The following is a 19,340-nucleotide window of genomic DNA, read 5'->3' as shown; positions in this document are numbered from 1 at the left end:
GGATGTGGTGCAGTTATACAGTTACAATTGCATGGAGGAATGTAGCGCTACTCCCATAAACTACTACATATAAATATAAAAATAAGTGAGAAAAAATTAAGTATAAGTAATATAGTGCCAAATTAAGTGAAATCATGCAAAATAATTAATAGCAAGTGACACTACTAAATGTGAAAACAAAAAAGGCTCAACAGTGATGGTGAAAAATATTAATTCCAGCTGTCAAAATATATAATCACATTTAAATAATAATTGACTCATGAAAAAATCTAAAAAGTGTGAGCAAACGTGTACATCAATACACACGTTACTACAAATACCCCATTAGGTGATCAAATAATTTAGTACATAAAATGTGTACAATAGTGAAAAAACAAAAGTGCAACTGCACACACCAAAAACTCTATTTCTGTGCTCTTAAAGTCCAAAAAAACATAGATGACCACATTCGGATCAATCAATCGTGCTGATATTTGTGTGAACAGGTGGGTGAATGGTTGACAGACGATAATTCGACCACCGGCTAGATCAGCCTCTCACCTCAAAACTTCGACCCTTGCAGGTCAAAGCGCTCGATTGGATCCCTCTCAAAGATCCTCCAAGTCTGCTGTCACTCCAAATGGATCAATCTCCCTTTAGGGATCAGCACACCAAAAATGGCTCCTCTCCAGGCAAGGTCAAATACTGTGCTAATATCTCATTCAAAAACATAAAACACAAGCTCCCATTGTGCAGTATGTTTATTGCCAAAAAATGGACAATACAAATTAGATAGCGCACTCACATCAATTGGTGAAAATTAGCAGCTCCAGACCCATGCTTTTGGATGTAGAAATAACCATGGGTGTACAAGGGAGTACCAAGATGGCCGCCACGCCGGAAGTGCATCACTACGTCAGGCCGACACAATGCGTCACAGTATCATGTAACTTCCTCAGGGCTATATGATCATTGGTATATGATTTAATGCAGCAGCTCCCAATCAGGTTGCTTACACCATTAGTGTTTGAGTGCAGGAGGTTCACACCTTTATACAGTTACAATACTATAGTATCACAAGGTAAGCAGTAAATAATAGTAGTGATTCGTCCAATCTGCGACTGGTCATACGTCATGTAGTGTGGTCCAAGAAGACAGCATGATAAGGTCTCTTATAATATGTCAATGTAGACTGAAAAAACATTAGTTGTATATGAAACCATAGAAATAGCAAATACGTAATGCAATAACAATCAGAAACGTAGGTCAAGGGCCAACCCTCAGGTTAAACTGCGGCTCTATAGTCCTAATATAAGAGAAATATTGATCTCAACCGGGACGTAATACGCTGTACAACAGGCCACCACTGTACATGAAAGTCAAACTCCATGCATGTGGTTATGAAAAACCACTGAGGAAGTGACGTGGTTGTGGCCGCTCGAGAGCGTGGTCCAACATAATCCATATACACGTAGTTAAAAGCTAATACAACTTTAAAGCACACTGATAGTGTGCATAATGTATTAGTGAAATCCTATTCAGTATACCTGATGCCACATTATGTCTAAAGGCAGTTAAAAGGCTGCTGTTTGAGAACTAGGTGAAACCTAGATTTCTAGAGTAATCATACCCAAAATTGAGAAGGATATGAAGGCAGTCAAGCTGTAAGATAAGGGGGAGGTGGTATGGAATAGAGACTGGGGGGAAGTGCAGTATTGCATTACCCGCATTATCTCACTTGTTAATGCATAAATCTGGATGCGTGTGTGAGCGTAGGGGGGGGCATTATAGTCAAGAAAAAGGTCCTATGAGCGCATAGGTAATTAAGACTTTTGCGGATAAACATAATGGGCGAGGTATGTGCTTAGGCAAGGCATAGATCTGTACCAGCAGTATCACAGAACTGTAATGTCACATATGAACTCACAGATATAAGGCTCATTCCGGAATAGCCCATGGATCATCAAACATACCTGGTGGGCAACTCAGGAAGGCCTCAGTATACCAAAATAAGATAAACATAAGATCACAATCGCATGACCTGTCCTATCTGGGGAAACCATCTGCAAAGTATGTTAAGATTCAGTGACTCAGACGTAAGACAAGCAAGATAAGCAGTCTGCCGCACTGGATCTCAAAATCGCAACATGCTCCGATCTCGGCCGAGGCCACCAGCATGGTGCGAAAGGTTATCATTGACCGATCTTACAAACTGCAAAGTCGGCAAGAGTATTGACTAAAGCTCTGTGGACACCGCTAGCATGCAGCCTGCAGAAAGCAAGAGCCAACATAATCTCGGTGTCCACAGTCAAAATCGGTGTACACATATAATGAGCAGATATTGTACATGAGAGTGAGGACAGTCTATTATAATACACATACCCTGGCGCCTGTCTCAAGGTAGTTAGGATTTCCTTCGGAGGCGAAATTGAACCAGGATTTGGAGGGGAAGCATTTGAAGTATTAGCTCAGATGCGAGAATAGCCATTAAATGGATAAGCAGTAATGCACTGATGTGAGGAGAGGGGGGAACGGAAAAGTGTCATTCATGATGTGCCTTACGGTGTGCTGGAGAATTGTCCCCAATGTTGAGCCGTCAGCTTGCAGCAGAGGATGAGGTGTGGTGGGATAGTCCGCGTCGCCTTGTTCCTCCCTGATGTCCAGCAGAGTGGGCCTCCATTGGTTCCTCTTCTTCCTGGGATGTGAGGTGGGATTCGCCTGACCAATTGGGTATGTCCACTTTAGGAATGTCGAGGGCCTCGCAAAATGGTGCTATATCCTCCGGGAATCTCAGGAGCGCTGATCTCCCCATGTGTGTTGCTGAGAGGCCAAATGGGAACCTCCAGCGGTAAGCAATACCCCTTGAGCATAGTAGATCCAATAAAGGGCGTAAGTCCTTTCTACGTTGCAAGGTAAGATGTGATAGATCTTGAAAAAATTTAATGTCTGCTCCATTAAAGATCACACAATTGCAAACCCTTGCTCTACGCAATATTTCTACTTTAAGATGGAAAATCGACTAAGCAACAAATTATGTCTCTCGGGGGCTCAGTGTCTCTACCTCTAGGGCGCAGCGCCCTATGGAGGCGTTTGAACTCAATAGGAGACTCTTGCGGTCTTTCCAGCAGATCATTGAAAATGGTTAAGAGCATTTGGGTGAGTTGACCAGATTCAATTGTTTCAGGGACACCGCGTACCCTTAAATTATGACATCGCCCCCTGTTGTTCAGGTCTTCGATGTGGCGATCAAGCTCTCTTAGATGCATAGTATGCGTATCTACCAGCGCGCGTATATCATGAATGGCAAGGTCTTGTGTGATAACTTTATCCTCCACTGCTTCAAGCCTTTGGGCTACTGCTTGCATGCCGATATGTAAATTTGCTATTGCAGCAGAGAGGGTCTCTCTAATATCTGATGCAACCGCTTTCAAATCCTCCATAGTAAGAGGTGGGGTGTCAAGATGACAGGCTGTGGGTGTTGTGGCTGGGTTCCTGCTTTGTGAGTGAGGCGTTTTGTGAAGCGACTGTGTGGGAGAAGCAGGAACGGAGGCCTCAGCGTGTTCTGGTGTCTGAGACCGGAATAACTACGGAATGCTGCGATTTGTGGGACCGTTTGGCCAGCAGGGGGATCTGAAACGTGGGGTAGCAGGTCTCCTATCCGCTTTCCCCATAGCAGCGGTGTCTCTCCTTGATAGTATCAAAACTTGCACCTCCTTGTGTCAGGGCTCCTTTAACTAAGCCACCATGTTTTCTGGGCCCAAGCTTGGCCCCTCTGTGCTTATAAACTTATGTGTTACTCTGTAGGACGATCGAGGGCTACAATAAAGGCCTCAGATTGCATGTGGAGGTCAGTGAGTACTGATCATGGTATCTGCGCAAACCCCACAGAGTATTGATTCTCGGGTCCCTCAGGGTGGGAGCAAGGGGCCCCTCTGTATTCCCCAGGTGAAGGGCTGCAGGGATTGAAGAGCTTGTGGGACAGCTGGTGGCTCAGTAAGGCACTACTATGGTAGTGTGGGCGCCTCAAGACCTTTATTACAGGCTGTATCCCCTGGTTTGAGTGGGGGGTTTGATAGGCCAGGGGGGGATTGCCCGCTGTTCCGGGAAGGGGGTCTCTGGTCCACAGGGACCCCCTCCCACCTCCAGCCGCTCTCACCCGGCTCCCGGGCGGTAGTGATTTCAGCCACAGCCGCGGCTTCAGCAGGCCGCACTAGGCCGCAACAGATCGCCGCCGCGGAGGGGGGCGATATTCACCCGGCTCACCTCTGCTGTGGTCCCGCTCGTGCCACGGTGCCTCCACCTGGCGCTTCGGGTCCACTGCCGCCTGGATGGCAGCGGATGGTCTGTGTCTCCGCCGGAGCTCCGGGTCACGTGACTTGTCTGGTTGCCATCTTGGACACGCCGCACCTTTTTTTTTTATTTTTTATGTGGCTGGAATGGTGCGCAGACAGCCTATGCTACGCTATGGGGAAGAAGCAGCTGTATGAACATAGTTGCAGGTCCTAATTTGACAGGCATGTGAGTGCAGGTGTATGGCACCAAAAATAAACATTGTGCATTCAGAGCCACTCACCTGTACCTGCACACCTGTACAACTAGGGCCTGCAGCTGTGTTCGTTCAGCAGCTGCATTCTCATAGGGCAACAGGTGGTTCCAGTCACACATTTACACTTTATGGGTTAGAGAACCTCTGTGAATGACGCCTTAATTTTTTACACAATTTTTTAACAATGCTGCTGGGGGATTTTGGTAAAATATCATGGGCGTAAACAGACCCTTATTGTCTCAATTTTGAGACAGTGAAAAAAAATTGGGGACACAGATCATTCACAAACCAAAAGCATAATAAACACACCAAGCACTCGCTGTGTTCATTCAGAAAAGGAAGGGTTGGTAAATATGACATATTTACTGCCCCCCCCCAAAAAAAAGATCATCTTTGTGCCTACAACAGCCAGCAGGAGGGGAAGCCGGCAGCACTGTGGAAAGAGAGGGAACCAAGGGGAAGAGGATCATGGACAAGGAGGATGATCACTGTGGTGGGGGGAGCAATTACCAGACCCAATCCCCCTCTGCGGCTATCCCCGCAGCAGTTGAAAGATGGTGAAAGGGAGAGGAGGAGAAGGTGGCTTTCAACTGCTGCAGGGAGAGCCACAGAGGGGGACTGGTTCCAGTAATTTCCCCCCCGCCATACAATCACTCTCACCATCTGATTCCCCCGCTTGTCAGCTGTCCGGGTCCCACTTCTGAACTGATAGGGCTCAGCTTCTGTACAGGAGGGCCAGCGGTACCCCCTTTTCGGTGGCCCTGTTTACCACCAAAAGTAGCAAAAGCTTTAACTAGATAGTGGGATCTCAGAATTTAGGAGGTAAAATCACACATATGTATGGAAAAAATCCCTATACAGTATTAGTGGGACCACCAGCTGTAAAACCACTCATGATCAATCACAGTGATCACATTAACCGTAGTAAATTCATCCAGCCATTGCTTACTACTGTCACAGCGATCACATGGTACAGACCAATCACAGTAGCCCTGTACCATGTGATCGCTGTCAGCAATCAGTTAACAAAAACTGCATGAATGACAGTCTTTGAATGAACAGTGTTAGGGAATGGATTCCTTACAGCTGTCATCATGAAGGCTGCAAGCAATCAAAGTATAATCCCCCCTCTCCCCCCGGAGCAATACAGTGTAAAAAAAAAATTTTTTCTTTTTTTACATACTGCCACCGGAGCAAGTGTAGTGTCACTCTGGTGATCCTGTACTGCCATGGCAGTGAACAAATACAGTAGCTGGCTGTTCTGATATCACTGTATGTTAGTGTCACTATCCATTGTCTTTGATCACTGCCACAGCATTACAATGTCACTAGGCCAATGCTGCAAGTCACTGCAGTGTCCCTAATTAGCACTGCACCAGTGTGCCACTAATCATTGCCACACCAGTCACAGTGTCCCTACTCAACACCACACCACTCAGTATCCCTAATCAATGCAACAGCAGGAATGTGTACACGCCAAGCCGATGCCTCTACAGCTAAAGGGGGCAGTGGCTGAGGGCAGTAAAACTTCAAGGTTTTACTGCCTCCCAACCTCATGTTTGAACAAGCCCTAATAGTGCAGGAAGTCAGTTGGGAGGCAGTCAGCTCAAGCTCTTGTTTTTACTACCCCCACTCCCCAGAACCACAAGTGTAACTAGGCTCTAGAGTTCACTGCAGCAATGCAGTGGTTTAAAATAGGCAGCAAAGAGGTGGCATATCGCCTCTTCACTACCTATCAAACATCATTTGAAATTGATCTGCCATGGATCCATTTTCATAGAGGCAGAAATGATAGCTGCATATCTGAACAAGCCCTTAGAGCTCTTTCAGCGCCCCTTCTTCACTTAGATTCTATGCACTCCTCAGAGTCCAGGGGAAAAAGAAGGGAAAACAATGACAGAGGCACAAGATGCCTAAGTCAAGCAGGTCCAAAAGAGGTCAAACTGCGGCTTGTAATAAGAAAAATGTATAAATCTTTAATTGCAGTAAAAACACAAATCAGTACACATGATAAAACAAAAACAATAAAAGGAGAGAGCCTCACCACTACCAAAGAGAAAAATAGAAGAGAATGTGATGGTTGTCCAGGGTGATGCCACACATGCTATAGTCCCAGCACCAAGGAAGGGTTATGGAAAACCCAGATGAAATGGACATTTTTTTTTTGATTATCTTATTATTTATCATTCTTTATTATTCTGTGCTTATACAGTTGTGTTCAAAATAATAGCAGTGTGTTGAAAAAAGTGAATAAAGCTCAAAATCCTTCTAATAGCTTTTATTTCCATACACACAAATGCATTGGGAACACTACACATTCTATTCCAAATCAAAACATGAAGAAAAATATATCAAATTTGTGTTGTTCCTCTAAAAAAATTGAAGAAAAGTGAATATCAGACTGTTCAAAAAAATAGCAGTGTCTGTATTCTTCTTTACAAACTCAAACATTCACTATATAAACTGAAAAATGGTTGAAGATTTTGCTTTCCTTTGAATCACTTAATATTTACTTGTATAAGCACTGTTTCTGAGAACTGCTGTACATCTGTGTTGCATGAAGTCAACCAACTTTTGGCACCTGTGAACAGGTATTCCAGCCCAGGATGATTGGACTACATTCCACAGTTCTTCTCTATTTCTTGGTTTTGCCTCAGAAACTGCATTTTTGATGTCACCCTAGAAGTTTTCTATTGGATTAAGATCCGGAGATTGGGCTGGCCACTCCATAACGTCAATCTTGTTGGTCTGGAACCAAGATGTTGCACGTTTACTGGTGTGTTTGGGGTCGTTGTCTTGTTGGAACACCCATTTCAAGGGCATTTCCTCTTCAGCATAAGGCAGCATGACCTCTTCAAGTATTCTGATGTATTCAAACTGACCCATGATCCCTGGTATGCGATAAATAGGCCCAACACCGTAGTATGAGAAACATCCCCATATCATGATGCTTGCACAACCATGCTTCACTGTCTTCACAGTGCACTGTGGCTTGAATTCAGCGTTTGGGGGTCGTCTGACAAATTGTCTCCGGCCACTAGACCCAAAAAAAACAATCTTACTTTCATCAGTCCACAAAATGTTGCGCCATTTCTCTTTAGGCCAGTCAATGTGCTCTTTGGCAAATTGTAACCTCTTCAGCACGTCTTTTTTTCAACAGTGGGACTTTGCGGGGGCTTCTTGCAGATAGCTTGGCTTTACATAGGCGTCTTCTAATTGTAACAGGTAACTTTAGACCTTCTTTTGATCTTCCTGGAGCTGATTGTTGGCTGAGTCCTTGCCATTTTGGCTATTCTTCTATCCATTCGAATGGTAGTTTTTTGCTTTCTTCCACATCTTTCAGGTTTTGGTTGCCATTTTAAAGCATTTGCAATCATTTTAGCTGAGCAGCCTATCATTTTCTGCACTTCTTTATATGTTTTCCCCTCTCCAATCAACTTTTTAATCAAGGTATGCTGGTCTTCTGAACAATGTCTGGAATGACCCATTTTCCTCAGAATTTCAGAGAGAAATGCACTGTAACCAGCATGTACAACATTTGCTGCCTTCCTTCATTAAATAAGGGCAATAACTGCCACCTGTTTTTCAAAGAATGAATGACCTCACTAACAGAACTCCACTCTGCTATTATTTTGAAGATGCCCCTTTCAATTAGTGATTCAATTACAATTCAATTACTCAGCAGCATGCATGTCATGACTGTTGGGTCTGTTGGATTTCTATTACTCTACTACACCTGCTAGTAAATTATTTGCCATGTAGAAATATAATTTCTACCAAAAACAGTGATTGATCAGGTTAGTGATATCTGACTGCTATTATTTTGAACACAACTGTATATTCATTATTTCTGCCTATGCTTTTTATCCTCCCATTAGGTTTGAAAAAGTGAAGCATGCGTTGCCTAGAAGCAGAGCTGGTACAAGGAGCAGGAGGAAAGGGGACTTGCCTTGGGCGGTGTCTTAATCTGCGGTAAGGGGGGCGCACTGAGAGCTTTAACCGCTGATCTTGCTGTCACTGACGGGAGTGCATGCGCAGAACACCAATCCTCGCTAGCCGACGAGCGATGGGACCTGGGCGTGCGCGGCGGCGGCGTTCGCGCACTCGTGATCGCGGACGCGCCTAGCACCAATGACAGCGCAGGGCGGGCTATTTAAACGGGAACTAAGGTATGTCAGTTGCCGTTTGGTCTTACCTGCTCTGTTCCTGATATTGTGTTCTTGTGTTATCTCGTTGCTGACCTCTGCTTGTACCTGACCCTGCTGATTGCTCCTGATTAACCCCTGGCTTGCCTGACCATTCTTCTGCCTGATCCCTGGTACTGCACTGCCTGCAACCTGCTGAACCTGGCTTGTGACCCGACTATTCTCTGCTTGCTCCTCTTGTACCTTGCTGCCCGCATGATACCGACCCGGCCTGCCTGACTATGCCTACTTCACCCGACGATCCATCCCGCACGGATCACGCACTATTAGTAAGTCTGCCTGCCTCTTCCCATCAGACTCCGTTCCTGCACTCCCGTGCCAGTGCCCTCTACCACCGCCGGTCGCACTCAGGGGTCGCGACCTGGTTCCAGTCTGCACCAAGTCCATCCCCACCATCAGGGGCCCTGGTGAACAGCAGACTGGGACTTAGACCCCGCACCCTGAGGAAATCCGTGCTGTGGGCTGCTAGAGACACTGTCAGGCGGAACATAACAGTACCAAATGGCCAAGATGTCGGAGCCTGGAAGAGGACCATCCCCGCTGGAGGATATATGTCAGCACCTGGCGGCTCTAACTCAGGCGGTGAAGACACTACAGGAGGGTTATACCCATCTGGATGGTCAGATCCAGACATTGACCACTGCCATTTCGGCACCCCAAGACCTGGGTCCCTCACCCTTGGCTGGCAGTACTTCCGGAACCCTGGCCGGACCAGCAGGGCCTACACCTATGCTGGAACCTCATGTTCCTATTCCGGAGCGATTCAATGGGAATCGCACGAAGTTCAGAGCTTTCCGTAATGCCTGCCAGCTGTACTTCAGGCTGCAGCCACGAACATTCACCACTGAATCCGTAAAGGTGGGGTTCGTCATTTCTCTGTTGCTGGACGAACCCCAAGACTGGGCTCATTGGTTACTGGAAGCCCAGCAACCACCGCAGCTGGAGTCAGTATCAGCGTTCTTCGAAGCAATGGCCCTCCTGTACGATGATCCCGAACGAGCAGCTTCAGCCGAGTCGGCCCTTCAAACTCTCAGACAGGGTCGTAGGGCGGCCGAGGAGTACGCAGCGGAATTCAGGCGCTGGATGGGAGACACACAATGGAATGATGCGGCCCTGCGCAATCAGTTCAGCATAGGCCTATCCGAGTCCTTGAAGGACGAACTGGCCAGGGTAGGCATACCAGCCACGCTAGAAGACCTCATTACCCTGGCTATCCAGATCGACCAACGCTTGCGGGAGTGCAGGATGGAAAGGTCGGGCCAGGGTCTGAGGCCTGCATGGATGTTACCCCATGCCTCAGGGCAGGCCAGTATCCCTACTGGGGATTGCAATCCGGAAACTCCAGGTCCACCTGAACCGATGCAAGTGTGGCTAGCTCGTCCCTCCTTAACACCTGAGGAACGCCAGAGACGCCGACGCAACAACCTGTGCCTCTACTGTGGGGAAGCGGGCCACATGGTACGTTCCTGTCCAGTGAAAGCGGGTAAGTGCGCATCTGTTCACTCTGCCACATGTTCTACAGCCAGTTACAATGTTAGTTACTTAGCAGTACCCATCTCATTCCAGCTCCCCGGAAGGGTCGTGACGGCAACACCGATCATTGACTCCAGGGCCTGTAGCTGTTTTGTGGATTTGGATTTTGCAGCTCGATTCCAGATTCCCCTACAGGTTAAGGAATGTGGGTTTAACATATTTTTGGCTGATGGGTCCCGAATCAAGTCAGGGGTGGTGGACCGGGAGACCCCACCTCTCTGTGTGACAATTACCGGGACTCATCAGGAATTCCTTTGTTTGGATGCTATCACATCCCCTCCATTTCCAATTATTCTGGGGCTTCCGTGGCTGCGGGCCCACGACCCCCAGATTAATTGGAAAGCTGGTACCCTCCAGTTCAGCTCACCATACTGCCAGGAGCACTGCTGTCCACCTGAGCCGGTGGCTCCGCGCGCACTATTATGTGTGGATACTGACACAGAGCTGCCACAACTCATTCCCCCAGCCTACCGTAAATTCCTTGACGTATTTAGTAAACGAGGAGCTGACAACCTTCCCCCGCACAGGGCCTATGACTGTCCGATCGACCTACTTCTGGGATCTTAGGTACCTTTCAGGCGAATTTTCCCCTTGTCAGAAAGGGAATTGGGGGTACTCAAGGAGTATATTGAGGAGAACCTCCAGAAAGGGTTCATACGCCCCTTCACGTCCCCGGCCGGGGCGGGTATTTTCTTCTTTGAAAATACTACAGGGAGCTCAACAAGATTACGGTAAAAAAACGTTACCCACTTCCCTTAGTACCGGAACTGTTTCAGTGGCTTAAGACAGCGTCCATTTTTATGAAACTGGATTTAAGGGGGGCTTACAACCTGGTCCGTATTCGGGAGGGAGATGAGTGGAAAACTGCTTTCCGTACGAGGTTTGGGCACTTCGAGTATTTGGTAATGCCATTTGGTCTATGTAACGCCCCCGCAACTTTCCAGCACTTCATTAATGACGTATTCAGGGACTTCCTGGATGTTTTTGTGGTCATCTATCTTGATGATATTCTAATCTTTTCTGCGTCCCTGGAGGAGCATAGGGGTCACGTCAAAAGTGTGCTGGAACGGCTCCGTTTACATGGCCTATACGCAAAAGCAGAGAAATGCAGCTTTGAGCAGCACAGAATCCCCTTTTTAGGTCTAGTCATTTCAACTACCGGAGTAGCTATGGATCCCCAAAAAATCTCAGCGATTCTGGAATGGCCGGTGCCGATGGATAAGAAGGGTGTGCAGCGGTTCATTGGTTTTGACAATTTCTACCGGAAATTTATTAAGAATTTTTCAGGCCTGGTATCCCCCATCACTCAACTCACCAAACAAGGAGTGCGTTTCAGGTGGACACCTGAGGCACAAGGAGCTTTTGAGTCTCTGAAGAGGTTGTTTACCGAGGCCCCCGTATTGAGTCATCCGGATTCCTCGCTACCCTACATCTTGGAGGTGGACGCGTCCAAAAACGCGGTAGGGGCCGTACTATCCCAAAGGAAGGGCGTCAAGGAGTTGATGCATCCCGTGGCATTCTTCTCCAGAAAACTGTCGTCTGCGGAGAGGAATTATGACATAGGGGATCGGGAACTTCTGGCCATCAAGGCAGCATTAGAAGAGTGGAGGTACTTACTGGAAGGAGCCATGCACACGATACTAATTTTCACGGACCATAAGAACCTTGAGTACTTAAGAACGGCGAAACGCTTGAGACCACGTCAGGTTAGGTGGGCACTCTTCTTCTCTCGATTTGTGTTCCACATTACATATAGACCTGGATCAAAGAACACAAAACCGGATGCACTGTCGTGTATGTTCGAAGATCAGGAAAAACCCCACAAACCTGATACCATTTTGTCTTCTGGGAATTTTCTAAAAACCGAGCTACAGTCCCAACTACAGGCGGCGTCCATAAGAATTCCAAATCTTCCGGGTGTGCCACTACAGAATAAGGGAGGACTGTGGTGGAAAGAAGGACTAATCATGGTACCTGCAGAATCCCGCACCGCAATCTTGGGTCACTGCCATGACCATCCTCTGGCTGGCCACTTTGGGGTCTGGAAAACATTGGAACTTCTGCAACATGTGTTCTGGTGGCCCAGCATGTCGAAGGATTGCGAGGCTTACGTGAAGACCTGTGCGGTCTGTCAGAGGAATAAGCCTTCCAGGAGCAAGGCTTGGGGTCTGTTGCGACCCTTACCCGTACCTAACAGGCCGTGGAAAATGATCTCCATCAATTTCATTGTAGAGCTCCCACCATCTCAAGACCATACCGCCATTTTCGTGGTAGTGGACCGCCTATCTAAGATGGCCCATTTTTTGCCTCTAAAGAACACACCATCTGCTGCAGAGACAGCTCGAATTTTTGTGAAAGAAGTGGTAAGACTTCATGGAGTCCCAAAGGATATCGTTTCGGATAGAGGAGTCCAGTTCACCTCTAAATTTTGGAAGGCACTATGCGAGACTCTGGGAATCAAGCTATCGTTATCTTCAGCATACCATTCACAGACCAATGGACAGATGGAACGTACAAACCAAACCCTGGAACAGTATCTCCGATGCTATAGTCATTCCTTCAGGACGACTGGCTAACTCTTTTACCACTGGCCGAATTCGCTTATAATAACGCGAACCATTTTGCTACTCAACAATCTCCATTTTTTGCCAACTATGGGTTCCACCTGACTTTTCTACCTGACACAATTCCAGAGAGTTCAGTACCAGCTACACAAGACATGTTGCAATTCTTCTCAACAAATAATAGGGTCTTACAAGAGGCGATCACGAAGGCTCAAGAGGGCAGTAAGAAAGCCTTCGATAAAAGAAGAAGAGGTGAGCTTGTTCTGCACCCTGGGGACCAGGTCTGGTTGGCCACAACAAACCTAAAGATGACATGCCCATCAAGGAAATTGGGACCAAGATTTATGGGTCCATTCAAGGTGAAACGGAAGGTTAACGAGGTGGCATACGAGCTCATACTTCCTGAATCTTTTAAAATACACCCAGTATTTCACGTGTCCTTGTTAAAACCCGCGGCACTGGATCCATTCCCGAACCAGAGATCTAGGCCTCCGGAGGCCATAGACGTTGATGGGGAAGAAGAATTTGAGGTTGAGACAATTCTAGACTGCAGGAAGAGGGGAGGTCAGTCCCAATTTCTCATTAAATGGAAGGGGTATGGTCCGGAAGAGAATTCATGGGAACCAGCCCAGAACGTTCATGCTCCTAGGCTGATTCGGGAATTTTTCGATAACCATCCACACAAGAGAGAACAATTGGGCATCCGGCGGCTGCCCGTAGGGGGGGGGCAATGTCAGGACGCGGGTGTTCTGCAGCATCGCGCCGGGCGGCGCATGCGCAGAACACCAGTCCTCGCTAGCCGATGAGCGATGGGACCTGGGCATGCATGGCGGCGGTGGTGTTCGCGCATGCGCACTCGTGATCGCGGACACGCGCCTGGCACCAATGACAGCGCAGGGCGGGCTATTTAAACGGGAACTAAGGTATGTCAGTTGCCGTTTGGTCTTACCTGCTCTGTTCCTGATATTGTGTTCCTGTGTTATCTCATTGACGACCTCTGCTTGTACCTGACCCTGCTGATTGCTCCTGATTAACCCCTGGCTTGCTTGACCATTCTTCTGCCTGATCCCTGGTACCGCGCTGCCCGCAACCTGCTGAACCTGGCTTGCGACCCCGACTATTCTCTGCTCGCTCCTCTCGACCTTGCTGCCCGCACGATACTGACCCGGCCTGCCTGACTACGCCTACTTCACCCGACGATCCATCCATCCCGCACGGATCACGCACTATTAGTAAGTCTGCCTGCCTCTTCCCATCAGACTCCGTTCCCGCACTCCCCTGCCAGTGCCCTCTACCACCGCCGGACGCACTCAGGGGTCGCGACCTGGTTCCAGTCTGCACCAAGTCCATCCCCACCATCAGGGGCCCTGGTGAATAGTAGACTGGGACTTAGACCCTGTGCCCTGAGGAAATCCGTGCTGTGGGGTGCTAGAGACACTGTCAGGCGAAACATAACACTGAGCCAGCCACTCCTGCCCCCCTGAACAGCCTGAAGCTTCAGTGACTGCTGGAGGGGCATAGCAGAGAGCTGGTGACTGACAGTTATCAGCTCTCTGCAGACTGAGAACTGAGCGATCACTTAGTTCTTGGTCTTAGTGGCAGAAGAGGATAGATGGAGCATCGGACCAATGCTGCATCCACTTAGTTGAGTATGACTGTTATATTTTTTTTTTTATCCCAAACTTCTCTTTTAAAGAAAGAGGGTTTCACTGTCAATCCTGAGAAATGTGCAGCTGGGATGGAAGAGACCAAATACCTGGGGTACATTGTAATTAGGGGTTTGATGAAGCCTCAGATGAATAGGATAGAGGCTATTCAGGCTTGGCCCCGCCTTGTCACAAATAAACAGGTCAGACCGTTCCTAGGCATAGCTGGGTACTCCCGATGGCTTGTTCCCAACTTCACCACTATTGCTACACCACTGACTGACTTGACAAAGGGTAAGACGTTTGTCATGGTTCAGTGAAGTGACAAAGCTGAGGCGGTTTTCCTGGAGCTTAAACAAGCCTTGTGCCAGTATCCAGTGCTGGTTTGTACGTGGTGAGAGGAGAGGAGGTTCCTGTGGAACGCTGCTTATATACATTTTTCTAATGAGTTCATTGTCCAAACAGATGCCTTTTAGTGAATGTTTAGGGGCTGGTCTGTTCCAAGAGGTCAATAGTGAGGAACACCCTGTGGTCTCTCTCAGCAGGAAGCTGATGGCCGCTGAGAAAAACTATGCCACAGTGGATGAGAGCTCTGATGAGGAAGGGTCCCCCTTCGAAACGAGTCAGCCTCTCTTTGAGAGTCTACCCTCATGACATGACTCACACTGGCTCTACAATCCCTAGTTCCTTTGAGGATCTGTAATGCTTGTTTTACTTCCTTGTTTGTGAGTATACATATTTTATTTAATAAAATCACAGACTTACTGAGGTAATGCGCAAGGTTGGTGCTGCTTTCTTTTTGCGTCACCGTATTGGTCTGGCTTCCCCTGCCTTGTTTTAGAGCTGCACAACCTCCCATGCACTGGTAGAATTGTTTTGAGGTTCCTCGATTCCTCCACCCCTGGTTTGAGAACGCAGGAGGTGTTGTCTCTGTATCTGCTTCCACTAGCGCATTATAACTTCCTGCGTAATCCTCTGTGATGTGGTCAGTTTCAAATGAATCTAGTGGTGGCCCACACAAACACGTAGGAGTCTATTTATAAAAAAAAAAAAAAAAAAAAAAAAAATTGCTTTGCGAATGTCTCATCACTCAAGCAAATGTAAAGAATACTCCTTAGTAATGTCTGTAATATGTGTGTTTCCCTAACATTTGATTTGAACCTCCACCTGCAGTGTAAACTGACAAGTAGGATTCCCAACTGACAGTTGAATGGAAACATGCAGTTTAAAAAAAAAAGCATGGGGTCAGCTCCAAAATTCATACCGGGCCCCTTTGGTCTGTATGGATTTTAGGAAGGAACCCATGCAAAACACATGGTCCCCCACCCCCTCTTCCCACAATATTCTACATGAGACCTTTCTAACCATGCCAGGACACATACTCTTAACATGGAGGGGATGCCTTAAAAGGATGGCGAACGTCCCTGGCAAAGCGTTTTTCCCCATGTTGGGGAGGACAATGGCCTCTTTCCCACAACCCTGGCCCAGTGTTTATGGGGGTCTGCGAGTGGGAGGGCCCTTTTATACATAAAAGGGCCCCCAGACACCAGCCGCATGTGAATGTGAAAATGATACATACAGTTACAAGAAAAAGTATGTGTACCCCTTGGGATTACGTGGAGTTTTGCATGAATTGGGCATAAAATGTGCTCTGAACGTCATCTAAGTCACAACAATAGAAGAACACAGTCTGCTGAACATAATACTACACAAACATTAGATGTTGCCATGGTTTAATTGCACATAACATGTAAACATTCACAGTGCATGGAGGAAAAAGTATGTGAGGCCCTAGCTTAATGACTTCTCCCAACTAATTGGAGCCAGGAGTGAGCCAACCTTGACTCCAATCAGTGTGATGATATTGGATGTGTTCCTGACAGCTGTCCTGCCCTTAAAAAACACACACCTGTTTTGGGTTTACTGGTTTCAAGAAGCACTGTCTGATGTGAACCATGCCTCGCAGAAAAGAGCTCTCAGAAGACCTACGATCAAGAATTGTTGACTTGCATGAAGCTGGAAAGGGTTACAAAAGTATCTCCAAAAGCCTTGATGTTCATACAGTCATGGCCGAAATTGTTGGCACCCTTGATATTTTTCCTGAAAATCAAGTATTTCACACAAAAAAGGTATTGCATTAACACATGTTTTGCTATACACATGTTTATTCCCTTTGTATGTATTGGAACAAATATAAAACAGAGGCAGAAAAGCAAATATGACATAATGTCACACAAAACCCCAAAAATGGGCTGGACAAAAGTATTGGCACCCTTAACTTAATATTTGGTTGCACACCCTTTGGAAAACATAACTGAAATCAGTCGCTTCCTATAACCATCAATAAGCTTCTGACACCTCTCACCCGGAATTTTGGACCACTCTTCCTTTGCAAACAGCTCCAGGTCTCTCTTATTGGAAGGACACCTTTTCCCAACAGCAATTTTAAGATCTCTCCACAGGTGTTCAATGGGATTTAGATCTGGGCTCATTGCTGGCCACTTCAGAACTCTCCAGCGCTTCTTTGCCATCCATTTCTGAGTGCTTTTTGACGTATGTTTGGGGTCATTGTCCTGCTGGAAGACCCAGGATCTTGGACGCAAACCCAGCTTTCTGACACTGGGCCCTACAGTGCGACCCAAAATCCTTTGGTAATCCTCAGATTTCATGATGCCTTGCACACAGTCAAGGCACCCAGTGCCAGAGGCAGCAAAACAACCCCAAAACATCATTGAACCTCCACCATATTTTACCGTAGGTACTGTGTTTTGTTCTTTGTAGGCCTCATTCCGTTTTCGGTAAACAGTAGAATGATGTGCTTTACCGAAAAGCTCTATCTTGGTCTCATCTGTCCACAAGACGTTTTCCCAGAAGGCTTTTGGCTTACTCAAGTACATTTTGGCAAACTGTAGTCTTGCTTTTTTATGTCTCTGTGTCAGCAGTGGGGTCCTCCTGGGTCTCCTGCCATAGCGTTTCATTTCATTTAAATGTCGACGGATAGTTCGCGCTGACACTGATGCTCCCTGAGCCTGCAGGACAGCTTGAATGTCTTTGGAACATGTTTGGGGCTGCTTATCCACCATCCGGACTATTCTGCGTTGCAATCTTTCATCAATTTTCCTCATCCGTCCACGACCAGGGAGATTAGCTACAGTGCCATGGGTTGCAAACTTCTTGATAATGTTGCGCACTGTGGACAAAGGCAAATCTAGTTCTCTGGAGATGGACTTGTAACCTTGAGATTGTTGATATTTTGCCACAATTTTGGTTCTCAGGTCCTCAGACAGTTCTCGTCTCCTCTTTCTGTTGTCCATGCTTAGTGTGGCACAGACAGACACACAATGCAAAGGTTAAGTGAACGTCTCTCCTTTTTATCTGCTTTCAGGTGTGATTTCTATATTGCCCACACCTGTTACTTGCCCCAGGTGAGTTTACAGGAGCATCACATGCTTGTAACATTCTTATTTATCCGCAGTTGTGAAAGGGTGCCAATACTTTTGTCCAGCCCATTTTTGGAGGTTTGTGTGACATTATGTCGAATTTGCTTTCTTTCCTCCCTTTTTTTGTTTTGTCCCAATACACACAAAGGGAATAAACATGTGTATAGCAAAACATGTGTTAATGCAATACGTTTCGTGAGAAATACATGATTTCCTGGAGAAATATCAAGGGTGCCAACAATTTCGGCCATGACTGTATGTCCACGGTAAGACAGACTGTCTACAAATGGAGAAAGTTTAGCACTGGTTCTACTCTCCCTAGGCGTGGTCGTCCTGTAAAAATGACCGCAAGAGCACAGCGCAGAATGATGCATGAGGTAAAGAAGAATCCCAGAGTGTCAGCTAAAGACCTACAGAAATCTCTGGCACATGCTAACATTTTTGTTGACACATCTACAATAAAGAAAACATTAAACAAGAATGGAGTGCATGGGAAGACACCACGGAGGAAGCCATTGCTGTCCAAAAAGAATATTTCAGCACGTTTGAAGTTTGCAAAAGAGCACCTGGATGTTCCACAGCACTGCTGGCAACATATACTGTGGACAGAAGAAACCAAGATTGAGTTGTTTGGGAAGAACACACAACACTATGTGTGGAGAAAAAAAAGGCACAGCACACCAACATCAAAACCTCATCCCCACTGTAAAACATGGCGGAGGGAGCATCATGGTTTGGGGCTGCTTTGCTGCCTCAGGGCATGGACGGATTGTTGTCATTGATGGGAAAATGAATTCCAGAGTTTATCAAGACATTTTGCAGGAAAACGTACGACCATCTGTCCGCCAACTGAAGCTCCGCAGAGGATGGGTGATGCAACAGGACAATGACCCAAAGCATACAAGTATTTCAACAAAACAATGGCTGCAACAGCACAGAATACGCCTTCTGGAGTGGCCCAGTCAGAGTCCTGACCTCAACCCGATTGAAATGCTGTGGCATGACCTTAAGAGAGCGATTCACACCAGACATCCCAAGAATATTGCTACACTGAAACAGTTTTGTGAAAAGGAGTGGTCCAAAATTACTCCAGATCGTTGTGCAGGTCTGATCTGCAACTACAGGAAACGTTTGGTTGAGGATATTGCTGCCAAAGGAGGGTCAACCAGTTATTAAGTCACATACTTTTTCCTCCCTGCACTGTGAATGTTTACATGTTATGTGCAATTAAACCATGGCAACAGCTAATGTTTGTGTAGTATTATGTTCAGCAGACTGTGTTCTTCGATTGTTGTGACTTAGATGATGTTCAGAGCACATTTTATGCCCAATTCATGCAAAACTCCACGTAATCCCAAGGGGTTCACATACTTTTTCTTGCAACTGTAGTAGCCCTACTCCTTCACAAACACAATTTTTGACAATCT

General features: G+C 46.7%; 1 protein-coding gene across 4 annotated transcripts in view; it reads right to left on the bottom strand.

Annotated features, from left to right (window-relative positions):
• The window catches only part of ARID4B (AT-rich interaction domain 4B), an 851,761-nt gene that overhangs the window by 16,649 nt on the left and 815,772 nt on the right, over positions 1-19,340 (bottom strand). The window contains exon 23 of one of the 4 annotated variants that reach the window (XR_016311497.1): positions 15,239-15,506. The exons of the other annotated variants lie outside the window; for them this stretch is intronic. The gene's annotated coding sequence lies outside the window, so the exon portion shown is untranslated. The remainder of the gene's footprint in view (positions 1-15,238; positions 15,507-19,340) is intronic. 4 annotated transcript variants of the gene reach the window in all.

This window comes from Staurois parvus, unplaced genomic scaffold (genome assembly GCF_062004578.1).
Source record: "Staurois parvus isolate SC_StPar_1 unplaced genomic scaffold, SC_StPar_1.0 ptg000059l, whole genome shotgun sequence".
Taxonomy (NCBI): Eukaryota; Metazoa; Chordata; class Amphibia; order Anura; family Ranidae; genus Staurois; species Staurois parvus.
This window is presented reverse-complemented; position numbering and strand designations above follow the sequence as displayed.